A 7,966-nucleotide genomic window follows, 5' to 3' on the forward strand; every position below is an offset into this window, starting at 1 on the left:
TCATTACCCCTGGAAAAGAGAGGATACAGCTTTGTCTCTGGTGCCTCAGTTTCCTCATCTATACATTTGGGGAGAGGGGACCTCTTGATCTCCAAGGGCCCTCCTAGTTTTATGGCAGTTTTAATCCACGATGCGTGAGTCAGGGCAGGGTCCTGCTTAGTAGGTGCATTTGCCAGATAGAGGCCCAGACAGCCCCCCCCCCGCCCCCCACCCCCCCACCCCTCCATCCCCTGCCGGGGCCAGGCTATCTTTTCTCCTCTCCTTCAACATCAGGGCTCTGGGGTCCAGTGTGGAGCCAAACCGCAACCGCCAAAACACCCGTGAGCAAACGAAACTGTGCAGGTCCTGCCCCTGGACCCTGTGCTGTGACAGCCCTGCCATTGTCCTGCAGTCCGGGGGCCTTTGCTAAGAAATCCTACGCTAAAAGCCCTGCCATACAGCAATAGGGCCATTTTATCGGCCCAAACATGCACGGAGACCAAAAAGATGAGGTTGGCTTCCACCCCTTTGGTGGTCCTCCCAGATGGTGGCTGTGCCCCTGGCCCGGGCACTTGGTTGCCCCCCTGGCAGAAGCTTGGTGAGCTGACTCACAGAGGAGTTTCTGGAAAGATTGGATAACCAACTCCCCCCTGCCCCCACCACCTTGTGCTTTTAGTGACTCAGGGCTGAACGGCTGGAGGAGGAACATTTGGATTGAATGATGCTGCCCCCCACCCCTGCAAAACTCCCACCCCAGCCCTCCCACAGCGCCTCTGCTCTCCAGGCAACCAGACCCGCCTGTGCTGGAGGAAAAGAAAGCGAACACAATGGCCAGGCCAGGCCAGGAGCTCCGCAGGCACAGGCCTGCTCCACCTCAGGAAATGGGACCTCCCTCCTCATCCCCAGAGACTAGCCTTGGCTAACAAGGCCTGGCCTGTGCCCTGTTGAGGAATAAAATGGAGAATTTTCTTGGAGTGGACTTGAGTGCGAGGCCAACCGTGGCCGAATTGAGGTTGTTTTAAAGGCACAGCTGGGCCGGCCTGGTGTGGCTCAGTGGTTGAGCGTCCACCTATGAATCAGGAGGTCACAGTTCGATTCCTGGTCAGGGCACTTGCCCGGGTTGCGGGCTCGATCCCTGCACAGCTGATCAACGATTCTCTCTCATCACTGATGCTTCTATTTCTCTCTCCCTCTTCATTCCTCTCTAAAATCAATAAAAATATACTTAAAAAAATAAAGGTGCAGCTGGGACTCCATCTTGGAAGCAGTCAAGTCCATGTGTTCAGGTGCCATCTGCTCCTCGCAGAAAACTCAGGTGGGATGACTGGGCAGCTCCAGCCCTCACCCCCTCCTCTGAGGCCCTGCCCCCTTTCCTAACAGCACCCCAAGGCTCTCAGCGGGGCGCCAGGAACTGGCAGTCTTCCGCAAGGTGGAGGGGCAGAGAGCCGGGCCTTGCTTGGGTGGGAGAAGTCGTCAGCCTGGCCCAGCCAACTGCTTTGACACGCTGCACTGTGCTGGGCCTTGGCTGAAGGCACTGTCCCTGTTCAGGCGCACCTTCTCCAGGCCCTGATTCTGGGCCACGTGACACCTGAGCGAAGCTTTGAGGAGAGGCCCACTGCCCTGTCTGGCCCCTGCATGGAGACCCCGCTCGCATCTGTGGGGCCCTGGCGCTTGGTTGCACCCACACCTGAGGCTTTAACTCTGGGTAACCGTGTGGTCCTACTGAGAGCAATAGCTGCAGCTGAAGTCATTTGCTCACATGACAACTGCCCCCCAGGCTGCCATCCTCCACCACTGCCCCTCCCCCCTTGGAGGCTCCTTAGGCAGCATTTTCTAGACCTGAGACCAGTTGCCATGCCTTCAGAAGCACATTCTAGGCCCTGCTCCCGAGCACCCCACCTGCCCGTGGCAGCTCCCATCGGAGCTACATCAGGATATTTGAAAGCAAATGGCCCCATGGCAGCTCCCAGATCTGCACTTGCAGCCGAGGTGAAGGGGTGAGAGGCCGTGCCAGGCAGGAGCAGGGGGGAGTGAGGGAGGCAGGAGGGGAGGCCGTGAGCCAGCCTGTGCAGCGATTGATTTCCTGATTTCCGAGAGGCCGGGTCTTCAGGAGCCATTAACACCCCCCATTCTAGGAGGGCTCAGGTTCAGGGTCAATAACCTGGTTATAAACCCCCTCCAGCCAGCTGCACGGGTTCCTTCTCCTTGTCTTGTCCTCCCAAGCAGCGGCGCATGTGTGTGGATATACATTACAGATGATACAATCCTCAGACAAGGAGGGAGCCAGACACCCAGGCCCATTGGCTGGACAGGCAAAGGGAGGCGAGAGGGAAGAGGGGAGAGAGTGGGGAGCCCTCCAGCCCCCACGCTGTGGAAGGGGAGGAGAGAAGGAAGCTGATGACTCCTGGCTGCCTCCTCCTACCACTTCCCTTCCCCTCCCAACACTGCAAGGTCCAGCCCGGGCCCCCATTGGCTCCCTGCACCCAGACCAAGGCCTGATGCCAGGCTGGGTCACGTGCTGCTCTGGGGTCAGGGTTCACCAGCACCTCTGTGCCTCCCCCGCATCCCGAGGTGGGGGAGGTCTCCACCTTCTGGTTTGCTCTTGGATCATCTCTGTGGCCCCAGCCCTGGGCCTGGAAGCCCTAGTAAGTCTCTCATGGCGACTGAAATAATTGAGGGCAGGAGAGCGCTAAGGCCCAGGGCAGGGACTTGCCCAAGGCCCTCCAGCCTCATTGGTGAAGTTGGAGCCCAAATCCAGAGCTGCGGGTGGCAGGGATCACCTTCTAGGGCAGGAGTCAGATAGTGACAAAAGCGGGGACTGTGGCAGAGTCCTCAGGGCCCAGGCCTCAGGAGGGTGCCGTCCAGGGCCAGCTCACAGAGCTGCTTGGCTGAGGGGAGGGAGATGCAGGTGTGGCGCCCCTGGCTTGCAGGGAAGGCCCCATCCCAGATCCCTGGGGTGATGAGAACTGTAGCTCCTGGTCGCCATGTGGGTAATGAGGACACTGGGCACCGCCATACTATTACTAACCATTCCGGCAGTGTTTGATAAAGCTTCGAGATGAAGAAACTGAGGCACAGAGAGACAGGGTCAAGGACCGAGCCAGGCAAGCAGGAGCGGGGAAGAGACCCAGCCAGAGCAAGGAAGGAGGTGCCTCCCAGATAGCAAGAGGGGTCCTGGAGAGCTGCCCACGAAGTCTGAATTGACTGCAGAGAGGGCCCGGTCCACCTTTGCGTCCAGGCCAACGCCACCAGGGTGGGGCCCTAGGCCATGGCTCCAGGGTGACACCCAGGCCTCTGGAGCAGGTGCGCCCCGGCCCAGATGAGGGCCTTTCCCTCTGTCACCCTTTCTTGGCCCTGCCCCCATCCTCTATGGAGCCCCCAGCTCCTGCTGCCCCCTCCCCACTTTCCTGCTTGAGAGTCTTGCCACCAGGATATTTCTGCCAACTCTGTGGGGATTTTCCGTCTAAATTTAGAGTAGCTATTACCCTGCTGCAGTACCTGCTTCCCACATTGGTGACTCATTTGCATCCTGAGAGCGCCCAGCCCAGATTTGAGACCACGTGACCTGCTGCCCCTAAGGGCCAGCCCCTGGGCAGAGAGAGGGCAAGAAGAGGGGGGGCAGAGGGTGGCTAGGACCCATGGCAGCGAAGCCAGAGGGGTCAATCAGATCCATTGAGAGATTCCATTGGAGGGAAGAGGACAGCTAAGGCCCCTCGCTCAGGGTCAGGCATACAGGCTGGTCTCCACACTGGCCTGGCGGTGGGGGAGGGGGGGCTGGGATGAGCCACCGAGCCCCTTGCAGGGGTCCTCACTGTCCTGCTTGGAGATGACTGGAATTCCTCAGTCCCACTGTCTCCTGTCTCATCCTGAACCCTCAGCATTGGGTGAGTGCTCGGCACCTGCCAGCTGGCCCCCCTCCCCCATTGCCAATGCCATTTCGTTAAGGCTCATGGCTCTAGGGTCCTGTTTGACTCCGCTGTCACCAACCTGGAGCAGTGATCCAAGACTGGTCTTCTAGCAGTAGAAGCCCCTCTTCATGGGACCCCCACTCTGGGCCAGCTTGGGGTGGGACCATGAGGGTGATATGGAGCCCAATTGTTAACCTGCCGATGGAGAGCTGGCCTGAGCCACAGGGACTATGGTCATGACCTCAGCTTCTCTGTGGCATTCTGGCCCATGCTCTGCAGTCACAGAAGGGAAAGCTGGGTGGAGTCAGGTTTGGGGTCCCCAAGGCTATGAGGCTAGGGGGGCTTGCCAAGCATCAGAGCAAAGTTGCTGTGATCTGGGGGCAGACTCCTATTGCTCCCGCTCTGGGTCCTGGCCCGTCCGCTGTGGCTGGCCAGGCTCTACAGGTTTCAAGAGACAGAAGTATCCAGAAGTTGTTTTCAGGTAGGGGGGGGCTTGTGGTGCCCGGAATGCTGTCTCCTTAGCCATGCCTGCTCTTCCCCCATGGCTCTCATCACCATGTCTCCTTGCCACCGCTCACCCCTGTCCTCCCAGCACCAGCCTTGCCTCCGCCCAAGTGCCTAAATGGCTCTCAAAATCCCGTGACACCTGTGCCTTCCGAGTGGAGGCACCCCTGTGGCCCGCCTCTCTCCTAAGCTCCGGGTGCTGTACGTTCTCCCACACCCACCACCCAGATCCCAGTGCCAGTTAGTGTCACCTGGCTTCCCAAGGTGACTTGTCCACCTTCCTGTCAAACTCCAGGGTCTTTGAGGCTCTTCCTCTCAGCCACCCTCCACTCCCCCAGGGGCACATCCACTCCTGGGGCCTTCGCTCTGGGCTCATTGCCTCCCTCCCGCCATGTCAGCCCTCATCTGAGCCCTTGCTTCTTAGTGCTTCTCTGCTGACCCAGGCCTCATCTCTACTTGGAGCCCCACTGTCTGCCTGTAGAATCCCTTACTTTTTCCTGACAACCTTCCTTCCCACAATCCTCAGCGGCCACTCCCAACCTCCACCAGCCTCCTGGAGCCCAGTTCAGGCCAGTCTCTCTCATCATCAAGGGCCTTCAGGTGAGAGCTGCTTGGACTTTGTGCCCCCTTCTTCCTCCAAACCCCCAGCAGCTGTACCCTGCCACCTGTGTCCAGGCTCAGAAGAGGCACCGCTTCAGTCTTGCTGTCACTCAGACCCTCTGTGCCCTCCTGCTGACACACTCACCCGCTCTGCCCTCCACGACGTCCCATGTGCCCAGTTTTCTTCCCATTCCCCTGGTCTGTTGTCCCATCTCTCTCAGGCCCTGCAACCCTCACTCATCTCCCTTCTATGATCTCACTGGATGACCTCAGCTGTTTTCTTGGGTGATGACCATGACATCAGCATCTCCTGGGGCCACGCCCACAGCTCCAACTGCCAGCTGGCCATGGCCACTTGGATGCCCATGGCCTTTCACATGAATTGTGTCTCACAGGGAGCTCGCTATCTCCCCTCCAGTCACCCAAATCGCGACCTCAGGGGTCACATTCAGTTCGCCTCTCTCTCCACCTCCCTCCCATTGCCAGTTTCTGCTGAGTTTACCAGCTAAAGAGCTGGCAAGTGTCTTACTTCCTGTCCCTGACCAGGCCCTACCTCCTCCTCACTGTCCAAAGCCTCCAAGCTCAGCCCTCCCACCCCTCCCCCACATGGTGGACACGGTGATTGTCCTAAAGCTGAGGCCCTCAGGCACTCCCCTCCTCAATACGTTTCAATGGTTCCCAGCGGCCTTGAGAACAAAGTTCAAGCGCTGTGGCCAGCTCACACGCCCTGTGTGACCGCTCCTGCCCTGCTCTCCCAGGTCACTCCTCCAGGCCCAGACTGCTGCAGGCGGCTCCCAGAATGTACCAGGATGTCTCCTGTCCCTTTGTCTTATTCTAAATAAACTCACAATGTGAGTTTCCAGGTAGATGTATATTTTGTGTGGCTACTCCAGCCTGCTCTCTGCCCCCAGTTCACTCGCTCTCGGCTCGCGTGTAAAAACATTCCCGCCATCCATCATCCTCCAAAGTCTTTGCTTGCCATGCCTGTTGCCTCTCACATCATAGCCCCCATCTGCCTGGCATATCACTTTCTATCCTTCGCTGGGACCACCTCGCACAGGCTGCTGTGTCCTCCCAGCCCTGGACCCCTGCAGTCCTTGGCTGGGGAGCCCCTTCTTCGAGTTAATAGGATGTTTGGAGGAGAGGGGCCATGTCATGTTGGCATCTGTCTCCAGCACTTTGCAGCCAGCCTGGTTCTGGAATGGGGCTCAACCCCGCACTCCCTCTTGGAACCCCTGGGCCTGCACTGGGCCCCGCCCTTATCCTCACCGGGCTGTTTCTTGGCTTAGGGCCCTGGCACGCAGGGTGCCCCCTGCCTGCGGAGCTCTCCCCTCCTCCCCCACAGCTCAGAGCACGTGCCTCGGGTGTCACCCTGCTCTCCTCTCATGTGTTGTAGGACTTCCCTGTCATCTCATGCTTTTGAAATATATATATATATATAATATATATATTTTATTGATCTCAGGGAGGAAGGGAGAGAGATAGAAACATCAATGATGAGAGAGAATTATTGATTGGCTGCCTCCTGCACCCCCCCCCCCCCCCCCGCCACTGGGGATCGAGTCCTTAACCTGGGCACGTGCCCTTGACCGCTAATCGAACCATGACCTCCTGGTTCATAGGTCGATGCTCAACCACTGAGCCACCCTGGCTGGGCCCTGTCATCTTGTTTTGTGCCCGGCCAGCTGGCGAGCCCCAGACACTGCCGGTGCCTCTGTGCTCTAGTGTACCTGGCATTGGGCCTGGGCACCACCAGTGATTCCTGAATGAATGCTGTTGAGTTGGGCAGTTGTGTAATCCCACGCGGACCTTCAGGGCACTGTGCTCTGTGCCTGGCCCTGAGCTAGTCCATCGGAGTACAGAGAGGACCAGGAACCCGGCCCGCCTCTGGGACATGACCATGTGTGGGACTTGTGGCACATGCCACTATCCAGCGCTGGCCCACAGCTGTCTGGCCACCTGGTTGGTCCTGTGGCTCCTGCCACTTGCCCGGGCCCTGCCCTGCCTTGGGGCCGCTCCCCTCCTCTCCCCTCACTGTTGGCACACGTCATCCAGCCTCCTTATTCCTACGGCCCTGTCCTGCCTCCAGATGAGGACTCTGAATTCTGGGGTGGCACCCAGATACCCACCTTTAAGCCCTTTTTCTGGGCTCTGGTGTACCCACAGCCTGCAGGCGTTATTGGATGGCCTCGATGGCCTACTGGCCCCAGGTATTCCCCAGCCTCCTCTCCCACTGCCCCTCATCTGCCCACCACATCCCGATGCCACCCCAGGCAGTCGCTGGGGCCCACGGCTGCTCCTGTCCCCCGCTTTGTTTCTGCTCCGAGGGCTGACTGTGTGCTTTCCCAGGATGGGGTTGGCTGTCCCCGCCAGGCCCCGAGGTGCTTGCTGGGCATGTGCTGAGGAGGAAAGGTAGACGGGGAGGGAGGAGAACGAGCTGCCATGTCATAGCATCGGTGGTCCCGGGGACACCTCTGCTGCAGGTTCCATGACCAGTCAGCCGCGGGCCTCCGTTACTGAGGAAACCATAGCTTCGCCTGAGTGCTTGTCATCTGGGAGTAAGGAGATAAGCACAGCACCTCTGAGAAGGACGAGGGACAGAGTGTGCATGCGATTGCACAGAATTCCACTGGGAGGATGCACGCCTGCGCACCGGGAGCCTGGCTGAGTCCCAGGGCTCTGCAGGGGTCCCGGGGTAGGAGCTGCTGCACACACTGCAGGCCTAAGGGGGAGATGGGAGGCACTTGCTGGCTTGGACTTGGCACCGCTGTGGCAGCAAGTAGGGGGTCTCTCCCTCTCCCTCTCCCTTCCTCTCTCTTAAAAAAAAATCAATAAAAACATATTTAAGCCTGGCTGGTGTGGCTCAGTGATTGTTTATTTTAAAAATATTTTTAGGTAAGAGAAGTTTATTTACAGAAAAGTCACAAAGATAAACAAAATTTTATTAACACAATTTCGTTAGTAATACTGAACAG

Source organism: Myotis myotis, unplaced genomic scaffold, assembly GCF_014108235.1.
Source record: "Myotis myotis isolate mMyoMyo1 unplaced genomic scaffold, mMyoMyo1.p scaffold_m19_p_4, whole genome shotgun sequence".
Lineage (NCBI taxonomy): Eukaryota > Metazoa > Chordata > Mammalia > Chiroptera > Vespertilionidae > Myotis > Myotis myotis.